General features: G+C 42.6%; 1 long non-coding RNA gene across 1 annotated transcript in view; it reads right to left on the reverse strand.

The window, feature by feature from the left end:
* The window catches only part of LOC143160601 (uncharacterized), a 131,737-nt gene extending 111,817 nt beyond the window's left edge, over positions 1-19,920 (reverse strand). The window contains exon 1 of the long non-coding RNA XR_012995414.1: positions 19,856-19,920. This is a non-coding gene — a long non-coding RNA (uncharacterized LOC143160601). The remainder of the gene's footprint in view (positions 1-19,855) is intronic.
* Positions 19,921-22,895: the final 2,975 nt, after the last annotated feature.

Below are 22,895 nucleotides of genomic sequence, written 5' to 3' on the forward strand. Positions count from 1 at the left end.
CAATGCACGCTGACATGCAATACAACTGTCGGGGGAGGGTATCAAAAAAATGAGATATCTGGACTCTTTTGGGCAACAGGGTAAGATACAGATGGACAGACCAACTGATCCAGGCTTTCTGATGCATCTGGACCCATGAAGCTTCATGTGTTTTTTGAACATTACCATTCTGCAGCCCATATACAAGAGGATCAGATTTTCATCCCCCATTTTAAGGTGTTGACATGTTTAGCTTTAATTATGGTGAGTAAATAATGAGACAAAAACTTTTCAGGTGATGAAGTATAATCTCAGCAGCCCCTAGGTTCAAGCATGAGGAAAGTGGCAACACCTGGATTACAGGGAAGCTGAAAAGCTAGTGAACATGTCAAAGAAAAAGTGCACACGAGGCAGAGCTCTTACCATGCACCTAAAAGTTTCTCCCTCATTACTGAGAAAGAATAAATGTAGTTTGTGCCCAGCAGCTACAGGAACTTCGGAAAATTGTCTTAAAAGGAAGAGATAACAGACATATTCCACAGAAAATGGTTTATGTTCCCTACTGTGGGGAATAAAAGTTGCCTGCAGTGTGCTCATGCTTCATACTAGATCATTGTGCAATTTCAGTCTTATCCAAATATTTAAATAAAATGTTTTAACACATAGATATTTCTAAACAGCTTTGGACAATTTCCTTTCTGTGCACTGAAGCACAGGAAATTTTTTTCTAGACCAGTTGAAAGACTTGGTAGATAAATCCTAGGGAAAATGTCTGTAGTTGTACCAGTTCAGAAGCATGGGATCTCCAGCTTCCTGAGATGCCTTGAAGCATAAGAGCAATGTGTCTGAGCTTATTAAAGAAGTGAAAATGGAGGAAGAGGCTTGACAGTTTTCTGGCTGAACCTAGCCTATGTGTGTTATGCCAAGTCTGTTCTAGAAAATCACTTTAGTAAAAGGCTTCTTTATGTTTCTGAACTAGTTTGGTTTCATGAAATATTAAAGACCAGCCGTCAAAAGCGAACATGTCAGTACGAACATTCCTCTCCCATACAGGAACATCCCACAGTTAAGTGACATGACATTAATGTCACATTCTTACCCTATTCCTTTCCCATGACTGCCTGCTGCCTGGGCCTTTGAAGAAGTCATAGCCTGGTTTTGAGGGTCCATAGTTTCCTGGACCTTTGCGTAAAACATGAGAGGTGGACACGAGTAGGCCAAGTTTTCCAGCAAGAGTAAATTGTTTCAGCCGATGAGAGCTATGAGAACTGAGACACTCCAGTTGTCCTGAAACACGTCAGGGGACCAAGCAACACACTGGCAGATGAAATTTAACTTGCATGAATTTAAACTAACATACACTGGCAAAACAATCTTATCTTCTCATGTACACTGATGAGTTGCAAGTATGGAGGCCTCTCAGAGGAATAAAGGCAGAAGAGTCAACCTGAAAAACACAGTAAATTTGCCTGCCCTCTTCCCACCCAGAAGAGTTACTAAAGCAGGCAGCTTCACTCCTTCTTGGCTCTGTTTAGCAAAGCTTAGAAACTATCCACAAACAGATAAAAGGCTTCTAAATCAAACTGTCATCTGAAATACCTAGCTCAGTCTTCCCTCTGGAAACGTAGGGAAGAAACCAAGACAATTGAAAGCAGATCTGTGAAGATGAGTGGAATCAAGAAGAGGTGGCACAGGAACTAGAAACATCATTTATGTCTGTTATAGAGCAGTCTGCACTCTCTGCCACCACACAAGGGCACATACAGGGGCTTAAGCAACATCCTTTACCTCCAGGGCATCTTTCATGCAACGATTGAAAAACAATCGCCTCCTTTACACAGGCTGTTAGCACAAGCACTGCTCCCTTTTAGCACCACAGTCATTCTTGTTACCGTAGGTTTCCCTGTAAGCAGAGCTCAAGAGTAAGGAAGAGATGATCCTCCTCTCATGCTTGCTTAAGTAGCAGGCAGCAAAACATTTATTGAACAACTGGGGGGGGGGGGGCGGAGCGCCACACGCAACTAGATACAACTTAGTGTTTCCCAAACCAGAGCACAAGCAGAAGATTGGAAAAGGATAAAGATGATGTACTAGAGGTACACCATACCATGGAGCAGGGGAACAAAAAAAAGGAGTTTCAGGCAGCAGAGCCTGTGCGGGAGGGTCAGGAAGCAAAGGATCACGGGGAGCACTGGTCAAAGGACAGTCAGAAGGCATGGTTGCTACTCAGACACACTATCCACACGGCAGGACCTCACTTGGCCTCTGTCTCCCCGCTTCCCACTTCTCTGTACGTGTTCTCTCCTCTCAGGTTAGAAACTCTGTTACTGTGTGTTTATATAGCATCTTGTACAAGAAAGCCTAATCACCCACAAACTTTGTCCAGCAATTGCTGAAGGGAAGTACGTATCAAGCACCTCACTCAGCCAACTATTTAACACTTCCACAAGTGTTATATCCATGACAGATGTTCAGTGGGCACTGGAAGGAGGGCCAACCTCCCTTCTTTGTAAGCAGCTACAGCCTGGAAAGTTTGAGTTATGCTCTGCAAAGCTCTTCTATCTAAGCTGAGTAACTAATGAAGTTAACGACAGATGATGCAACGATGATTACACTGACGCATTCTTTTGAAGTAGAGCAAAACACAGGACTAGAAGCAAATTTCAGAGACATAAATCAATTTGGCATTGCAGACTTCCAGTGTATTAAGAAACTAAAATCTATTAAAAATAATTCAAATATGGTACGCAGGGGATTTGCCATTTAAAAAGGACAGTTTCCACAAAGCAGCATTCATACAAACCACGTTAACACACACACAGAAAGTGGAAGCCAGCATCTTCCTCTCTAGATTAGAGGTCACCAGCACCCAACTACATCTAGAAGTGGCTGTCAGTTTTATAATTAATCTGTGCTGACAGATCCATTAATTGGAGCAGATCACAGTGCTCAAGCAATGTAGGTCACAATGCTTTAACAATACCAATACAAAGCAGTCAGTGTTTCAAATGACCTCATGCCACAGCCATTTCTTTTGGAAAAAAAAGGCCTCCACAAAGTGAAATCCTTGCACCTTTCTCCGTTTCCTTTCATTGCAGTCTCCTATCATAAGGAAAGATCAAGCTGAGGGCAGATGTGGGAAAAAGTCATTTGCTATGCTGGTAAATGTTAGAGGCAAACGCTGTACTGTCAGTTGCAATTTGATTTTACAAACTGTTTCATTGGAAATTTTATGTATAGCAGTAAGATTTCCCCGCTGCACCAAAAATAAATCTGTCCATCCAATTACCAGCAAATTATCAACCGTTAACTTCATTAGTGAACAGTAATTTTTTCCTATCCCACAGGGGGAAAAGGAAGCTAGAACTACCCCTGCCTGACTGCAGTGCAGTTACAGGACAGTTGTTTTCAATTCATGACACTTAACGTGCCCAGAGTGAGTTCACCGGTCACTGTATTGGAGCGGCTTTGGAAGTAACACAAAGTTGTGGAAACCTGCAATGGCAAAACAAGCTCTGCAAGGAGTAACCCTACTTGAGTCATATATACATACAGCTTCTCTTCCGGCCGCACTGATGCGGGTTCCTTACGTCACCCTGCAGAGACATCATTTCTGCATCAGACACAGCTGGCCTGAGAACACAGCTCCCCTGCAATACAAGGAGATGCTCTGACTCCCAACATACACTTGGGCTGCTCCCAACAGCTCAAAAAACAGAAAGGTTAGCTGGAGCAAGCTTGTAGCTTTAATTCCAAGTGTTTTACCTTCAAGGGCTTCATGAACAGCTAACCCCTATCTGTTCCTTGGGAAAAGCAAATATTAACTACAGACTAAGCAGAGAGATTGAAGCCAGCCTTTGTACAAGTTTCCATTAATTCCAGGCGCTCCAGTTTTGCATACCTGTTAAGAGCTAATGTTTTGTCATACACAAGAAGCCTTTTGGTCCTGCAAAACGCAGAGGCACCAGCCTGCGTATTCTTGATTGCCACCTACTGGCATTCTACATATTAGAGCAAGGCTTACAAATATGCACATAATAGAAACTAGACAGCTTCGGGAAATCTTTGCTTAAGTGCCCAGGATAAATCATTTTCTAAGTCCTAGCTTCTCTTAAGTGCTGTGCAACAACAACGAAGAAAGAAAAAGAAAAAAACAGCCCCACAAAGCCACTACTTGATGGCTGATCTAAAAGATTATAAAATCAGAAACTTTGCTTTAGAAAGGATATAAAGATGCCCCTATGGGTTTATTTTTTCTACCAATGATTACCTTGTTAACAAAAAGTCCATCTTCTTGCTCTACTGCATTAGAAATTTGAAACTATCAGGCTTTAATCTGACTTGGAGCTCACTTCATGATCTACAACACAAAGAGGTAGAATAAACAGCACCTAAGACTTTCTGTAGCACTTTTCACCAGTAGATCAGAGTACCAGGACAAGTCTCCTCCTGCACTGGGAACGCTCCTTGAGAAGGGTTTGTATACTGATATTTCCCTTTGGATCTTAAAGGAACCCAGAATCCTCAACCCCACTCACCAGACACAGAACTGGACACGAGAAAGGGGAACAGTTTACCCCAGGCTACCTGGCAAACCAGAGAAGTGACCAGGGCAGAATACAGGTCTCCTCTCATCACTCAATCACAGGACACGTCCCAAACCAGAATCCAGGCTATCTTCCCAGCAGAATGACTTCACCAGCGATGGAGCCAGCCTTGTAGGACCTCTAGAAGTAACTTTCCTTTGTTAGGACACAACCTTGCAAGACTGTCGCTACAATCAGCTTTAAGAAGTCAACAGTGGCTTTTCAGAGTCCAAACCTGACTGCTCGCTCTCCTGCACATTACATCTATTCAGACAACTGGTCTCTCCTTTCATTCCCCTGCGGCAGTGCTGAATGTCAACAAGGCAATATGGAAAGCTTCTCAAAACATAAGGAACAAAGTAAGATTCTCTGGGTTTTGCAGTCCATTAAAACCATGCTTTCTGAAGAGGTCTTTTGGGCAATGCTGGAGGGACAAATAAGAGTGTATTAAAACCATACCAGGCTCATAGTTCTGCTACGAAACCACGAGAAACTAGAAAACACATTCATATCAGAAGTCACTGAAAATAAAACTCAAAGTCAAAAGTCAAGAGAGTGCAGATACACAAGATGAAAACTAATGATTTTTTTTTCTTTCTTTTAATGAATCGAGACAGTGAAAGTTTCACACAGTAAGAAGAAAGATAAATCAGCCTCTATATCGAGCCATTCATCAAAAAAAACTTGAACATGGCCTACGAACTAAAGTCCCAATTAGTAGGTTCCTCCTAACATTAGTCGTCTAACGAGCCTCAGTGCTCAAATTCAGGTACTGCTACTTATGCACCTTAATACAAACTAAGGACTTAAATAGCAGCATATGATGTTCATAGCTCCACACCCTTGCAGAAGCCACCAGGATTTGCAAGTTTGAAGCCTAGATCACACATTAATTCATTTCAAAATCAAGCACGGTCCTTTGTGCAAAAGAGAACAACATACTTTGAGATTCGTGTAACCGTAAGCGTCCAGTTCTCTCAGTACCATTTTGAATTGATATAGGTTTTAGTACATATGCCAGGTTTTTCCATGTCTACCATACTTAAGGGTTTCTTTGCCTTTTTTTTTTAATCAATTATTTGCTGGTAACAAGTAGTAATGCCTGGCATTATTCCTAGGAAGAACAATTCTATTTTTTTTTTTTTTAATTTGTTTGTTTTTAAATGAGCTAAGTAAATCAAGAATCAATACTTCAAAAACATTTTTCACACTTGAAATCTACAATTTCTCTTCATCAAAAGCCCCGACATATGAGAGAATAGTTTCCCGAACACTGCATCAAGACCAAAACCAGAAATACTACACTATTAGACATACCCCCTTACAAGCTACCTCATTCAAACTCATAAACCAGCATTTCATTCTGCCAAAGTGAGAAACTGAAAATATTCTCTCAGTATTTATTTTTCTCCAAACCTCTGCTTTCTACCGGAATAATAATTTTTTTTATTTGAGAGGGAACAACAAGAAAGAACAAAAGTTCCATGGCAGCACAGTACTTTTCTTCTTTAAGTTGTGATCAAACTACACTTTGAATGACAGCAGCCTCCAACAGAAAGGTGTTTAAAAGCAATAGGCCACATTACAAAATTCTAGTAGCTACCCTGGCTATCTGCTGCTTACTGATGACATGCACATTGCCTACCAGAGAGAACACAGATCAGCACCTTTATCAAGTCACTGGGCTGAAAGCAAGCTTATCATAGATAGGATTAAGACATGAACTTTACATTCAGATCCAGACTTCCCAAAGTTGAGAGCAATTTCATCCAGGCTTTGCAATCAGTTCACTTCTACTTCGGAAGAAAGAAAAATAAATCATTACTTATTTTCCCCACTTTTATTATTTTCCTGCCAACTTCTCTGTAATCTCACAAGCCTCCCTGCAACTGTCCAAGCCATTCTTCCTTGTCTGTCTCTCCCCAGCAAATCAGATAAACTGATGGATCAAACTTCAAAGGTCAAATTTATCTTTGGTACTCAATATTAGCCAACTTATTTTCAAAGACTGAAGGTTGCAGCATAATGCTTACAGGCATTCTATATCAAAAAAACTAACTACAGTTGATGTCAGGACAGGTTCCACTAAATGCTCTCTTAGCACGACTGAGGAACAGACTTCAATGTTACACTCACCCCACACAACGCTTCTTTAAATATAGTTAAATAACAGTGCAGGGAGGTTAGCCTCTGTATTGAGCCATACACATTTAGGCTAAAATCAGGAGTTAGTCAAGCAAGAAAAAAAAATTCAACTTCTTATTCACCTATTCTGGAGAGAGAAGCATGGGAGCCTCCTGTGAGCCACAGGAGACAGTATTTACATACAACTGTCTTAGCAAAACTTCAAAAAACATTGCAGGTAACAGAGGAAACCACGAAGCCAGACACAGTCAAGGACTCGAAGCTATGACTCACTTTTACCTGATTAGCTTCCCAATAAAGAGTTTGAGAGACAACAGAACATACCCACTTTAATTAGATATTATGCAAGCAGCTGAATGACACTGCAGTGCACAATTAACAATAGATTCCCCACCTACCTCCTTATTTCATATTCAGACAGGAGCCCCCCCCCACTTTACAGAGAGAGTCTTGATAATGGCAAAAGACAGAACCAAACAGAGCATAAGGAATGTACTCCCAGATGACAGTGGGGAAACCAACAGCAAAGAAATTAAAAAGGCCTCAATTTCTTTCAGCTGCTAAGGGATATATGTCACTCCAGACTGGAGGCATGCAGCTTTCAACAAGAAAAACATCAAAAAGCCAGAGTTGGAAGTTAAAGGTGCTCGTATCAGATCATCTCATGACCGCACTGACTTTAGTGTGGTCGTATCAGAAGTAGGTATGGCCCAGCTTAGCACCTGGGTATTTCAGAGTACGGCTTCATGAAAACCAAGCAATGAGATACAGCTCCACTTGTGCAAGCGCTGGTTACATTCCTCCAGTACTACTCTTGACTACTCTATGACTACTCATAGGAGCCCCCTCCACAAATACTTCCCTTTGTCTAGGCTACCATTCAGTTATTCCAGAAACACAGACCCTATCTAGCGTCTGATCAAAAAATCATAATGAAGATGCAAACAGCTGGAAAAGCGTTGTACAGAGCTGCATTTTACTGTGTATCCACAGCATCCACTCATCTAACAACAGCCATCCTGTTACCTGACCACAGCGCAGGCAAAGTCAAATCTGTGCTGCTAGAGAGATGAGCTCTAGAAAGCTCTTCTGAGGTACCTGTACATACATACATTACACACACACTCTCAACTCAGCCTGGCCTCCAGGCAGCTCTAAAAGTACTCAGACCCCAAATGTGTTCATTAGCCAATTACAGGATGCTCTGTACGCTGGGAAGCAGAGAGGACAAGTTTCTCGAGTCCTTCTGCTGTGCTATAGAGAGAGGACCTCAGGAAAAGCCAAGAAAACTTTCCCTGCCCCAAAGTCCTTAAATGTATCAAGGCAAGACAAACAAAATGTTAGGGGGGAAACAGTAATACTATTCACATTCCTGAGTACAGGAAACTGAGACACAAAAGAAAAGTTTACGGTCACACCAGAATCCTTTGGCAGCCTGAACAGATGATGTCAGGTCTCCCAAGTCCTAGAGCAGTGCTTCTCTTCTGAGAGATAAAGTCAGGCAAGCAACTGGACCTTGCTAAGCTCCAAACTACACAGCTCATATCATAATCAGAACAACAACAAAATTTGAACTCAGAGACAAGCAGTTTCCTCCCTCTGCAATACTATTAAATGAAGCAGGAAGGACTTGTGTGCACATGTGTCTATGTTGCACACCCAAGTGGGATGTGGATTCCTTTCCAGTGATTGCTTGTAGTTTTTCTTCTGGAGGGGAGGGAATATTTAAAAAAAAAAAAAAGTCAAACTTCCAGAGAGAAGACTCTCATGTTGTCAGATGGATGCTAGTCTGGAGAAGCAGAGGAGCCTCTGACAGGCCAGCTTCTTAATCTAACAGATTCCACATTGGCAACTGACAGTCCTTTCAATGAAGAAGCACCCGAGTACTTAATAACAGAGAATTAACGATCTGACAATAGGCAAGGTACTTGCTCAGGCATTAGTAAGGAAACAGAGTGACACCTTACATGAAAAGCTACTTGAATGCCATTTAAACTTGTCAAATTGCAGAAAATAGAGCTGCAAATTGATAAAATCAAGGTTATTCATTATGTGAACTAATGTCTAATTTTCTTAAATTGCATCCATTTTACACAAGTTAAAACAAGAGAGATTCCCTGCCTGAAATATTAATGTGTGGGAACGATCCTGGACAGGGCAAACTACCCAGTACTGCCAAGAACTGCTGTAATGCATTCAGAGATCCTACAGCTAGAAGACACCAAACCAATCACCGTCTCTGACCTCCTATAAAACGGAGATCATACCATTCCCTAAATGAATTCCCTGCTTCAACCAGAGCACACTGTCAAGACAGGGTGAAATTGCCAGCGAAGAAGAATCCATGACAACCCTTGGTAAAACACTCCAGTGGCTAATTACCGTCATTCTTTTCGAACAGAGCTCTTTCTTCTAGCCTAAATTTGTCCAGCTGCAACTTCCAGCCAGCAGCAATCACAATACACTTGTCAGCTAGATGGAGGAACATTTCTGGTCCTTATATAGGTACTTATAGACTGGTCAAGCCACCTTTAAACCTCTGCCCAATGAGCTAAAACAGATTGCGCTCTCAGAGTGTGTCACTAAAGAACATGTTTTTCAGACCTTTTAATCATTCTGACAGATTGCCTCTGATCCTCCTCCAGTTTATCAGCATCCTTCTAGCACTGTTGAAAGGAGACCCAGGCATACTATCACAAAAGCAATTGCACCAGTGACAAAGGCATTACCTCCTGACTCTCATTTAACAATCCCTCGTTTTCACATCCAAGGACCTCACTAATCCTTGTGGTAACTTGGGAACTGGTTATTCAGCAGGTGCCCCAAGGACTCTCAGAGTCCTTCCCTCAAGGGTCTCCCTCTCTGCAAGCACAACCTCTTTAGTTCCTGGGTGCCAAATGTAACTTTTGGCCCTATTAGGAGGCTCCACATTTGCTTGCTTACATTCTCTTATATGGTACTACTGGCTTGGTATTCTGTGACACCGGGTTTCCATCTTCCTTGTTGACACAAGACTGGGGGAGCATATCTAATGATCTGGGATTTTCTTCCATGTTCACCCATTTAAAAAAAATAGTAAACAATGTAGAGCTAGGAACCACATGCTGCAGGACCTTGCTAGAAAAACACCTGCTCAGCAATGATTCCTTGTTAACCATCTGTTGTGGTTTAACCTCAGCCAGCAACTGAGCACCACACAGCCGCTCGCTCACTTCCACCCCCACCCCGGTGGGATGGGGGAGAGAATTGGAAGAGTAAAAGTGAGACAACTCGTGGGTTGAGATAAAAACAGTTTAATAATTGAAATAAAACAATAATAATAATAATAATAATATACAAAGCAAGTGATGCACAATGCAATTGCTCACCACCTGGCGACTGATGCCCAGGCAGTCCCCGAGCAGCGGCCCCCCCGGCCAGCTCTCCCCCAGTTCATGTACTGAGCATGACGTCCCATGGTATGGAATGTCCCTTTGGCCAGTTGGGGTCAGCTGTCCTGGCTGTGCCCCCTCCCAGCTTCTTGTGCACCTCCAGCTTTCTCAGTTGGTAGAGCATGGGAAGCTGAAAAGTCCTTGACTAGTGTAAGCACTGCTTAGCAACAACTAAAACACCGGTGTGTTATCAACTTTGTTCTCCTCCTAAATCCAAAACACAGCACTGTACCAGCTACTAGGAAGGAAATTAACTCTATCCCTGCCGAAACCAGGACACCACCACATTTAGAGACCTGTCACAGCTGGCCAGTTGGTAATGTCATTAGTGTGCGCCATGCTAATTCTGTATCACTTTTTTTTTCCCCAAAATGTCCTGGGGTAGCAAGTCAACTGCTTTAGAGATGTCTAGAATATTTCCTTTAATCAACTAAATTTATCAAAAAAGAGATATCAAGTTAGTTTGACAGGATGTATTTTCCATAAACCCATCTTGACTGACATTAATTATATTACTCTTTTTAACTCTTTGCTACTCAAATCCCTTTATCAGCCATTTCATTATTTTGCCCAGGATCAACATCGAGTTGACAGGGCTATAATTACAGGGTTCATCTTGTTTACCCTTTTTATACATTGGCACAACATTAGGTTTCTTCCAGGCTTCTGAAACCTCCCCACAGATCCAGGAATGAGCACCAGTGTCCCAGAGAGATGGACGCGCCATCATTTTAAAAACTGCTTATGGATGCATGGGGCAAACTGGCTCCAGCACCTACTTACCTGGCACAGGACGTGCATCAAGCATCTCACTAAAGCACAACTAAGCCAGGAGCAAACACTGAGAAGGGACAAGTAAAATGCTAGATGGTAGGTGCCTCCATCTAGCACACTTTCAGGGACTTAAGTTACCACAATAGCATTTCAAGACTCCTTTGAGAGGGAAACCCTCTGCAGCTGCCCCCAGCCTGTCCATCCAACAGAAGCAGGGGAGAGGACCCCTGAATGCTGCCCTGCTTTGCGTGGTTTGATCAGAGACTGCAAATCAGAGCAACCATGACAACTGAGCACAAGCGAGCACGTTTGGGAGGGTGGTAACAACAACTCGTTACCATAAGGAGACACCTCTTTGCTCAAGCCTTCCAGGCATGGACCCTAATTGAAATCAATGCTGAACTCTCAAAGTCAGGAGATAGGGAAGCTTAGAGATGTCAGCAAAAATCTAACTCTTAATGAAAAAAAGATTAGACAAGTGGAAACCAGGCTAAGAAGAGGCTAGAGGGCCTAGATGGAAGTGATAGTTGATGTGAGAGATTGGGACATGTCAAAGAGTAACAGAGGCATTGCAGAAGGGCAATAAGGCAGCAGAGGAGAAAGAAGCAGTTAACATGGAAAAGATGGTGGAGGAAGAAGAAATTAAATTGACGGTACCACTGCAAAGCTAGATGTAATTGCATGAAATCATGATTCAACAATCCCCTCTCAGCCTGCTTCAGTCAGCTTTCACAGCCTTTGCTCCGTGCTGTTAAGCTTCATACCACTGCACCGAGGGGAAGTGAGAAAGGCAGCGAGAAAATGAAATGGGGAACTTTCAGGACTGAAGCCTGGATCTCCTTACCACTCACTGCAGTCATGCAACTGCAGCTGCTCTGCTCTCCAGGGCTGTAATACAACCTGCGCTGACATTGAGCAGAGCCAGGACACTTGGCTCTGACAAAAATAGTAGACAACAGAAGTCTTCTTGGCAGAGGTGCTGCAGGTAAAGTTTGCTATTTGCCTGCTGACACAAGTAGCGTGGTGTTGTGTTGTTCTGAAGAGGGGAAGTCACAAAAGACAAAAACCCAAGAAATTTCATGATTTCAAAGAACTGCTCTCACCCTTAAAAGCAATCTTGAGCTTTAAGGGTATAGAAGAGACATTGGAGATGGGGGCTGTGTGTTTCCAATCTTACCCCACTACACTGCCCAAATTAAATTTTGGTATGAAGAGGAGAAAGGGAGGAATAAGATTTCTGACTCAGAAAAAGAGCAGGATCCTGAGCAGTGAGGCAGTATGGTGAAGAAGAGAACAGAGGTGTATTTTGAAAGTACAAGGATAACTGTACTTAATGCCAGTAACCTGACAGCACAAGGATTTCAACTGCAAGGGTGACAACACTGGCAAGGGAACGCTAGTTGTGCCCTACTTTCATGGTAACAGACCCAGGCAAAAAAAAAATGTATCATCAATTTACTAGGTTTAGTAAAACTTTACTGCGCTATGTTCAAAGCATATTTGCCTGTATGTAAAACAATATCAAACCCATTGCAGAGCTGTCCAAATTGGCTGGCAACTCAGAAGAGATGGCATAGCTGACAGCAACCAAGCTAAAATGTTGGGACTAAATCAAACTGACAATGTCCCTTTAAGGGAACAAGCATAACCAAACAGGTCTATTTTTAAACCACTTTTGCAGAAGGCTGCTGCCATTTCTGACACTGTTACCAGCAGCCAAGACAGCATCTGCGGCAGCAATTTCATAGAGACAGTATAGCAGGAAGGTGCTCCTCTACCTCCCTCCCCAGCCTTTTCTCAGGAAAAGAGCAGTGAAAAGATTTTAATGAATTTTGTTCCCAAAAAACTCAAAGCAAAGCAACCAGCATACGGTGCATTCATCAAATAGAACAACAATAGCCATGGCTGTGCATGCTCAGCGCTCTGATCCTTCAGGCAGTGTTGCTATTGTTAGTCAGACCACTTGTGGCTCTGGAATATCAAAGAGGGAGAGATGCAGCAACTCATCGGTATCCGTAAGAAATGGGTATGATGAAATCTACAGCCAGAGCCACAAGGTAGCAGACTTCTACTCCCAGGACAGATTGGTCTCCAGAGGACCTTTCCACCTCTCCTCCACCCAAACAAAATTCACTCCTTTTTCAGGAAGTCTGTTAGGAAAAAAAAACAAACACCTTTTGATTATCATGTGAAGAAACACCACTGTTCCTTGCAGACTGATTTAAAAGACATCACGATTTTTCTATTTTCTTAAACAGAATTTGTTTAGGACTTCTGTGGTCATTCCTACACAATATTAGGAAACACAAGTCTGAAAAGGAGACGTAGAACACCTAGGCAAAAGACCCATTTTAAAATACTTAAGCCCATATTAGACTTAGAGGGAAAAAAAACCCTACAAATCATATGGTAGGAAGTATTTTTCATCTCCCACTTCTACCAATTCACTAAAGCAACACGGTAGTGAAGCGTCAATTGACCTAGCTGATTCATTCAGAAGTAAAATCCAAGAGATGCTCCATGCATCAGGAAGGCTGTATTTTTAGATTAGTAAGTTCATATTGACACAGCTCTTAAAACAGGACTTGCTCATGTGCAGCCTATATTCTCACAAAACAGGGAAACAGCTGCTGATTAACTGTAGTGCTTCTGAGAGCTGAGTAGTTGCACCCGATATTGGCAACATTTTAGGTTTTCGCCCTAGGAAATACAGCATTAACTCGGGTCAAGCTATCTCTGCAATTCTTAAGACTTCCTTCACATCGCGGAACACAATTTACTGAAGACATAACCTCCCCAACATCTTCCCCCTCTCCCATTAACAAACCTCTAACATCCCTGTGGCATCTTGAGCAATTGCTTGCACAGCACAGCACTAGCAGAGAGGCATTTAAACTGTTTCAGCTGTCTTTCATGCAGTTTTCAACACCATGTGATCAGCAAACACTCTACAGACCACAGCAATCCACAAGCTGTAGCTTCATTATCTACGGCAAAACTGGACATTTACATGGATTGCAACAGTGTAGCAGAGACTTCATAAAGCATCCTCTTCTAACCTTAAAAAGCGTAATTTCCAGAGCAGAAAGCGCTCCCTTCTTCATTAGCATCAAAATGTCACTAATGGTGCCACTAGACATCAAGCAGCATCCTTTCGAGAATCTGGCATATTCTTCACTCTCTGAGCTTTCAGATGAGTACAGCATTCAGCTGAATAGCTTTTTCAACAAATGACATGTCACAGCCTTGACACAAAAATACTTGCACCTTGTCAATCATTCACTCACCATCAAGTTCAAATGCTCATCTTCACAGAGATGAATTTGATCTGCACTGCAGTTAAGAATGTTAAATATGGACTCTCAGAGGAGAAGATGAGTGCAAGTAAAAGTACAAAGCAAATGTGGCAAATCAGAGAAAATACCATGCCATTTGTACAGTAGATAGGCAACGCAACTTCTGTAGCATGTGGAAATTCAGGCACACAGAACCACAAAAGCTGAGTGTTAGATGACAAGGATGGAAATGTAAGCTGATATGGATGGTCTCCAATTTTAAACCGGTGACCTAAACGTCCCAGCCCAAAGGTTAGCTACTGTTTTATCTATCAAGGTTGTTATACTGCAACCATCACTATAATATAACACAGCCAGTCAGGTCCTTTATTGCCAGAAAGAAATCCATGTGTCATTTCCAACACCCCAGTTATTTCTTTGATAGATGTGTAAAACAAAGCACTACTGTGCACAGCAAGTTGCCTGTACTAGCCAAGGCATCATTCATCACTCCATTCAAACCAATTCGATCTGAACTGAAACTATGGTAAGAATTAAACATAGTCACTTTGGAATTATTCAGGCAAAATAATAGTAATTACTAACTCTTTTGTACTTAACCTCTCTGGGTCCACGTCACAAAAATAACTCAAATATCTTAAAGATGCCTGCGAGGAAAGAGCAGAAGCCAACTAAAGGCCTAGTCTGGGATTTGTGAAAGGTCCAAAGGAATTAAATTCAAAAGAGCTGGATGCTTAATACCTGCAGTTCACTTCAGAAATCACAATCTAAGATGCCTGGAATGACAAAGAAAGTGGTCTCTACAGAACCCAGATGCTAGCAGAATTGATAATAATGCAAGATACAAGCTATAGGAAAGGTCTTGTTTAGTATTACACTCTTACTGCTTTTCAGAGTCATTTTAGAGAGTCATCTTGGCCCCATTCTCCCCTCCTCCCCCTTCCCCCCCTCCCCCAGAGGGCTTTCCACTGAATGGTATGGTATTTCACAATTACATTTTTAATGGAGAACTACATTTAATCGAGAAGCCCGTTTTCTGGCATAGCACTGCTTTGACATGATGCTTTTAACCAGTGCGCTCCCAGACTTTTCCCAGTCCTCCCAAATCACCCAGAGAAGCCACTTTAACCATCTGTGCACGCCATCTTCCGCAGAGACCCTGCTGGGCTACCTCACGTAGCTGGGACACAACTGAGTTTTTGCCAGATGTGTCTCACTTGACAGTTAAGGATTTGGATATATTATTCTTTTCATTTAACATTCTGTTTACTTCCTTTTATCTTGATGCCAACCATCTTAGACAATGAAAGATTACATAAACCGGTCGGTCAGCATATATCATCTAAGCTGATACACAACAGTTCTGAGGTTATTGATTCTTGTAGATTTTAATATCCCATTGAACAACCCAATCTGATTAACTCAATTTAATTCAATGCTGCTCATTCATTACTTTGAGCTCTTAACTTCCATATGCTAGGTTAGCTGGGTTTCTGCCTCTTCAGTTTTCTTTTCAACCCTCTTTCATGGATCAGGTAACTCTATACTGTATTTGCAGTCAAAGACCTCAGGGAATCAACTCAAGAGCAACAATCTTCAATAAAGCTGAGTTTCTCCATTAAAGCAGGCTCCACTTAATCACTCTCTGAATCAAGGTGCTGCAGCTTCAATGAGAACAGCTCCAGTGCAGGGCATTCCCTAGACTCGAGGCAACAGATAACTGGCACACCAGGACACAAAAGCTTGCTTAAATGACACATTGGGAGTTTGTCTCTATGTTCAGTGACAGCAGATACAGATGAAGAAGCCTGCTCTTGCGCCTCTCCCTTTTGGCGTTTTGACGCTTTTTCAAGCTACTTTCGGAAGCCTGGAGGCATTATGCATCCTCTTTTCACAGTGGTCTGTACGTACGGGGCTTCTTCCTGCTTTACTGTGCCAGTGCAAGACACCCATATTTCCCATTCTAAGCCATTTTATCTAAGGAGGTCTCTTGGAAATGAACACTGGCACGGGGAGAGAAGGAATGTAATAGCAAGTCCTGAAGCTCTTGAAGCAATGTATTTTTCTCCTGGTTCTAAATGATTTTATTATATCTCAGATTTTCATCACATTACCTCAAACGGCAGGAACTGGCCCACCGCTCGCTTTCATAGCATTGCCATTACTGCAAAGCAGCATCTCTTTTAATGGTGCCAGGGTTAGCGGCTCCAGATAGAAAAAAGGGATTATGGTAGGGTGCCCATTTACCCACTGCTACCTCATTTCATCAGCCATTTATCAACACATTCTTCATTTGGAGAAATAAAATCAATGGTAGGTGGAGCTCTTTCAGTGCATTTAACTTCCCCGGCGTGATACAGGTGGTAACACAGCTGAGATCAAACACTTTTATCTTTCCTCCAGAGCCAGCTTGGCTGCAGACTAGCTGCTTCTCAATTAGAGGTTGCAGTATTTCTGGCAAGGGTTAAGCATGCTTTCTACAGCTGGGATTTGCCTGGCTGTTGCTTTCTTACTTAAAGAACATTCACTTTCTTCTTACTAGCTCATTCACCTTTTACATAAGGTTCATAAGAAGAGAAAGGCCTGGCTGAAGTTATGTATGAGTGAGACGTAAATCTACAGAAAGCTTTAAGCAGATAAGGAGGCTGAGATATTAGAACACTGATGCTGCATTACAGTTTATAAACCCTGTTACACGCTGCAATAAGCATTTCTCTGTTAGTTTCCTACAAGAGAAGGGTTATAACTGCATTGTAAACAAAGCCCGAGGAAGCTTCAGGAGACCTCATGACTTGTTGCTAAGTCATTTCTGCTCCCTGAACATCTTTACTCCAAGTTGGGATAACAACAGTTGCCCAACGACAACTGCCTTGCACAGGGAATTTTACCGAGTTTAATTTCTTGGGATATACACGAGGACAGTAGAAAAGGAGTACCATCATTCCAGTGCTTCTCAGGGAGAAAGAGGTACTGTAGTCGCTCATTCCACTTTCAGAAATCTTTATCACTCTCTGGGTTTTATATTTAATATGTAAGGTAAATACAAATTAGCTATCCTATCTCTAGGAAGGATTAGAGATCCTGGAATCGAAATGTTAATAATGACTTATGTTCACTTGGCACCAAAAATGAGATCTCTTATGGCTTGCAAGACTCACCAAGAATGGCTGATACAGAATCAAAACTTGAAGAGAAATCACACCGGCACAAACCTTTTCTTTTTGATAGGACAGAGTATTTTAGAATGTAAACCAAGGAACGAGGAAGCACAACTAGATGTTCCTATCTTTGCCATAAATTCCCCACGATATCTTTAAGGACACTTATTACTTCGTGTGATTTAATATCATAGTAGAGTATTTCAGATCTTTACCTGTCGCCACACCTGGCGCCTCTCTACATCCCCTGCAGGGTCCACAGGATGACAGTATGCCACTCAGTTCATCTAAGCTTCTGTACATTTCAAAGTGTTATTTGCTTCAGTTCGTCAGTCTTTGCAATTTGTCAATGCTTCACAAGTAATGATTAAAAACAACTAGGATGCCTGGTTTTCAAGTTTAAAGCCAAATGATTTGTAGTCTCAGTCCTCATACAAAGATCAGTAACATTTGCCTGCCAGGTAACATACTGATTTACATATACTTAAATACATATATAAGCGTTTAAAACACTACATACTGGAGACTTCCCCCCCGCCCCCATATTCAGGCTAGCTTCTCATCCAGTAATGTACATGTTGTGTTTTGCACTCTACGAGTTTCTAGTATGCATGTAACTCGATAAATCAGCACTTATAAATCAGCCACAGCCTCTGTGTTGCATCCATCTTCCCACTCCCCGCCCTGAAATGCTTTGTCAGCAAAGGCTTGAGCTATTGGTTCTGCAGGTGCATGTAGATCAATATTAAACACGTGGTAGTTTAGTCTGCAGTGACTAATATTAGCTCTGCTTCACCAGTCATTCAGAGAGCGCAGTTACCTAGGTGAGATTCCCAAAGCACTCAACACTGACCGAAGTCAGCAGTATAACTCTTGTTGAATCCCAGCATACAGGTCCTCCCTTAAGCACTGATTATACTGGCTATGGACCACAACGTTCCTTAAAGTTTAGTAAGTAGGACCACATTAAAAGAGATGCCAGATGGTTCAGAACAAGCTGTTGGGTTACGGCTAACAGCTCTTTCACCTGCTGAAACCCACAAACCTTGGCTGTCCTGAGAACAGGCACATCTTGCCACATCTGTACTATGTAAAATGTATCTGTCAGCTTCATTTCTAATCTTTCCCACGGAAAAAGCCATGGCTACCCAGGACTCTCACTTCACTACCCTTCACTAATATTCAATGCAAAGTGGAGTCAAGTTTTCCTACATATTTTAGGTTGCACCTTGCCTGAGACTCAAGGAAGGAGAATCACAGAACTGTATAAAAGAAAGGAAAAACACACCAGAGACCAGGCTGAAGCAGCCACAACTTCACATAAGCTGTTTCCACCTCCAAAAGCAATCCTGACCGTTAATTGCATCAACATTCCCTCTTACCAAAGAGCCAGGAAATGGCTTTGCTGCTGAACTACCACGTGATTATAGGCAGGGTATCGTCACAAGTTCATGAAAAGCAAAGAGCTGGGATATGATGGAAAAAATGGATTATTAGTCAACTTGGAAGGGATGTGGAAAAACAACACCAAGGAGGCAGCAGTGTTTCAGCCACAGGTGTCACAGCTTAGTATGTAGTCCCAGAGTAGACATGGGAGGGCAGCAAATTGATCCAGGGATGCTAACACAATCAGAGACCATAACTGATGCTTCAGATCGAGGAAAGTGACAGCGTACCAAAAAAAAAAAATTAAAATAAAGGAACAGACAAAGACAGCATCATTGTACATTACCCGCCCAGCCCGGCTGTGGCGGCAGGCGGTAAAAATAATTCACACTGCAAAGTTAGCACCTCTGTCGAGGGAGACAGTATGCCTATCATGGAGTGTCATGACATACCAGACAAACAAAGCCCTTCACAGCTTTGAACTGACAGACAAACCAAGCACAGGAACTATTACCTTCACCACTGGAACGCAGCCTCCTCTGGAGCAAAACACTGAAGAGACTTAACAGCAAAAATTTAACTCCACGCTGCAGCTAGTTCAAAGGAAACTACAAAGATAGGTGAACTTAAGGAAACAGTCTATAGCTGGAAAATAGCCAGGTACTGGAAATAACCCTGGCTGCACACAGCGATGAGAAGTAATGCCACTTGTTAATGGCCACATCTGACTTAAGTCCTTGCCTTAGAAACCTACTGTGAGCCACAGCGCAGTGCCAAGGCACCTGGAACCCCGCCAGTTCAAAAAAAAGAAAAAAAAAACCACCCACAAGTCACCTACTAAATCATCACCCCACCTCCTGCAGCACCCAAGGTTTCTGCAACCAAGTGCTCACCCAAGCATCCTCAAGATCTCATCCGCCACAACCTGAGTGCAGCTTTCAGAGGAGAGTTACAGGGAGGCTCCAGACTGCCATGACAGGAGACAAGACTATTATATGCAGTTGCTAGGTGCTGTGAATGCTCTGTCAGACTGCATCCTTGCTCTGTACCAAGGGCACCTTTTTACAGTCGCCACCAACATGAAATATGCAGGTTATTACCTTTACATACTGCCTTCATGTTCCAGCTGCTTTAGGAACAAGACAATAGTCCACGGAGAATGCCTCTCTGCTCCTTCCTCTTGTTCTTTTGCATACCCTTGAGCTGCACTGCTCTCAGCCAAATGCCAAAGAAACCAGGCTTTCATCCTCCGTGGCAGCACTCCACCCCACAGGGAAACACATCAAAGCTGTCAGTCCCACATGCACATCACCATTTACTAAGAAATCGCCCTGTCCTCTCACCCACCCACCCCTCAACAGATGAGCAACTTCACCACATGCGCATCAGCCTTCAGTATAAAATGGAAAAGCCTGCAGCCAACGCAACAGCTGCCACAGCTGATTTAGCCATCGGTAAAAAAGGAGGTGAGGGAAAGCAGAGGAGAAGACTGAAACTGTAGTCTCTGCTGATATTTGTATTATGGAAGGTCTTGATCAGCACTGTTAAAGCTACGGTACCTATACACACTAAGACTCTGGCTCAGGGTAAAGTCCCAATACAGGAATCAGGCAAGAGAATTAGTATTTCTGTTTCTCAACCCATTAATTCAGTGACCACATGACACGACTAAAGTCACAAAAGGAAAACCGGTCACAAAAGGGGCCATTCGAGTGCAACGGCTCCAGCAGCCCAAAAGCAGCCTTTAAGAAGGACATCCAATGGGCGAGCTTTGAAACTGCAGTTGTCAAAATGGTAATTCCAACTTTTGTGCTTATGCTCCTAAACTGCTCCCAGGCCCTGACCTGGCTCCATCATCTGTACAGAATGGTGCAGTATAGATGAAGACACGAACACCGGACCCACAGCACACATCCAGACCAGGCAATCCAGCAGCTGTTGTCCCTCTCCTGAACCTCACTTCTATGCCTTCAGCAGAAAGCTCTACACAAGATCTCAAGCCCCAAATCGTAGTGGTTTTTTGGTGGGTTTCTTTGTTTGTTTTCCTCCTGATGGAGCTCAATTTCCACTCATAGATGATCCGAGGTGGAGACAAAGGAAGAACTGAGGGGAGCTATAAGCCTTTTAGCTACTCCATTAGCACCAACTATGTGCTCCTATATTCCAAGATGCTGCTGAAGCCACATAACTTCACAGCCCTCTCTGCTTTGAAGGATGCATTTGCCCTGCCCTCCAAGCATATCTGTGTTTGTACTACTGTGGTAACTAATGGCTCCAACCAGAGGACTCCATGATGCCAAATGCAGCACACATGCATAATAAGAAACAGCTCCTGCCCCCAAAAGTGGTCCTAATTTAAAACAAGGTGCAATGAGGAGGATGAACTAAATACAGAGGACAAGGTAAGAGGATGGAAAAGCTATTATATGAACAGGTGTTTTCATTGACTGTCTCTGATCCCCTCCTGTTTTTCACAGAGCTTAGCTGCCTACAACCAACACACCATAAAGACTGAAACCATGAATTGGGGTTTGAGGCTTTTTTTGGTCCAGAAGAGAGTAGAAATATAGCATAAAGCTATCCTAATCCAGGGAAGTTCAGCTGTTCCAATGCACTTTCAAGCAAGCAGTTACAACTGATAGGGTGATTCTCCAGAGGAGCATTAGGGGAGGCAGGGATTTAAATGCTGCTCTGAATTTTACAACAGGTGAAGGTACTTATCTACCATGACCTGGCCCTGCTTTTTATGACTGGCTTATTCCATTGTCAGATGCCTAAAAAGGACAAGAGAAAGAAAGAGAAAGTGTGGGAGTATCCCTATTCTTATCCCTGCCTGCAGCAAAGACAATGTTTAATTTATAGCATGCCCACTACACACACCCCTCCACAGCTTGTATCACTCAGAATCCACACCAGAAGGGTTTTTCCTCCAGATTGCAATATGCCCATTCATTTTCAGATACCAGTGCTGCTGCTTAGGATGACTAGTGCACACCAGGAAATTACTAGAAGGAGGGGGGGGAAAAAAAAAAAAAAGAAAAAAGAAAAAACCACACAAAAACACCCATGTGCCAAGAGAAAAGGAGACGCACGTGCCAAGCTCTTTTCCAAGAAGATTATGCTAGAAAACTGGGCAGTGATCTGAAAGGATAACTTCAGATGAATAGACTCATATGCAGCCCATGTACTTAACCTGTATGCCAACAAGCAATATAGCACAGCTCTGCTATTCATCCCATCTGATTGTAGAAGGGTGGGAGTTGGAAGCTTTGCGCTGCCAAAATGCCAGCCACTAGCCAAAAGGTACATTTGGTTGCTTGTCAGTGCAGCAGATGTGAAATGGGCATCTTTTCCCTTCTCTGACCTCCTCAAGGACAGCAAAAGCAGCTCCAGAGAAGGAAACAACAGAGGTCAGCAAAAGTAACTGATTTCCTGAAAGTTCTGCTTTTTGGCACTATTCCCACGTCATGTTTTTCCACCAGAAATTTGTCAAGAAAATATAATCCCCTTAATATTTATCGCTTGCATAAGAAAATCCAGGGAGCTGAGGACATTCAGATTAAACAAAACAAATAAACCAACAAAAAAAAATAGACGGTTATCAATAGCAGCAAGGTGCTGACAGGATTAAGAGGAGGGCTGACCAGCACATGGGAACACCAAACACGTAGGACTGAAACACCACAGAACCATGAACCCATATGAAATCTCTCAAATTCCTCCTACAAATACCCTGCTTACTCACTGCCTGTTGAAGCACTAAAACTTGTAATGCAGTATCCCAAACCTGGAGGCACGCTCTTTACATTCAATGGTCTTAAATACTGGGGAGGGAAGTTGCTCCACCTGGCCATGCAGCATGGAGGTACTGTGACCATAAATACTGAAGGAGACGGCAGGAAGGAAGGAGTTTCACTACATGCTACTCGAATCAGTGCCGGGGAGAAATAGGGTGCAAACAGGCGATGGAGAAGTCTGTATGTACCAATTCTACTCTTAAATGAGATTCCTCTTAATAAAGATACAACAAAAAAGTGATCTTGCTGCTTAACACAACAGTAAAATATCTGCCCAATCGTACCATACTATAAAACAGTAAAAAGAGCGAGTTAATTGCAGCAGCTGTTAGATTCCATGCAA

The sequence above is a fragment of the Aptenodytes patagonicus genome, chromosome 5 (assembly GCF_965638725.1).
Source record: "Aptenodytes patagonicus chromosome 5, bAptPat1.pri.cur, whole genome shotgun sequence".
Classification (NCBI taxonomy): domain Eukaryota; kingdom Metazoa; phylum Chordata; class Aves; order Sphenisciformes; family Spheniscidae; genus Aptenodytes; species Aptenodytes patagonicus.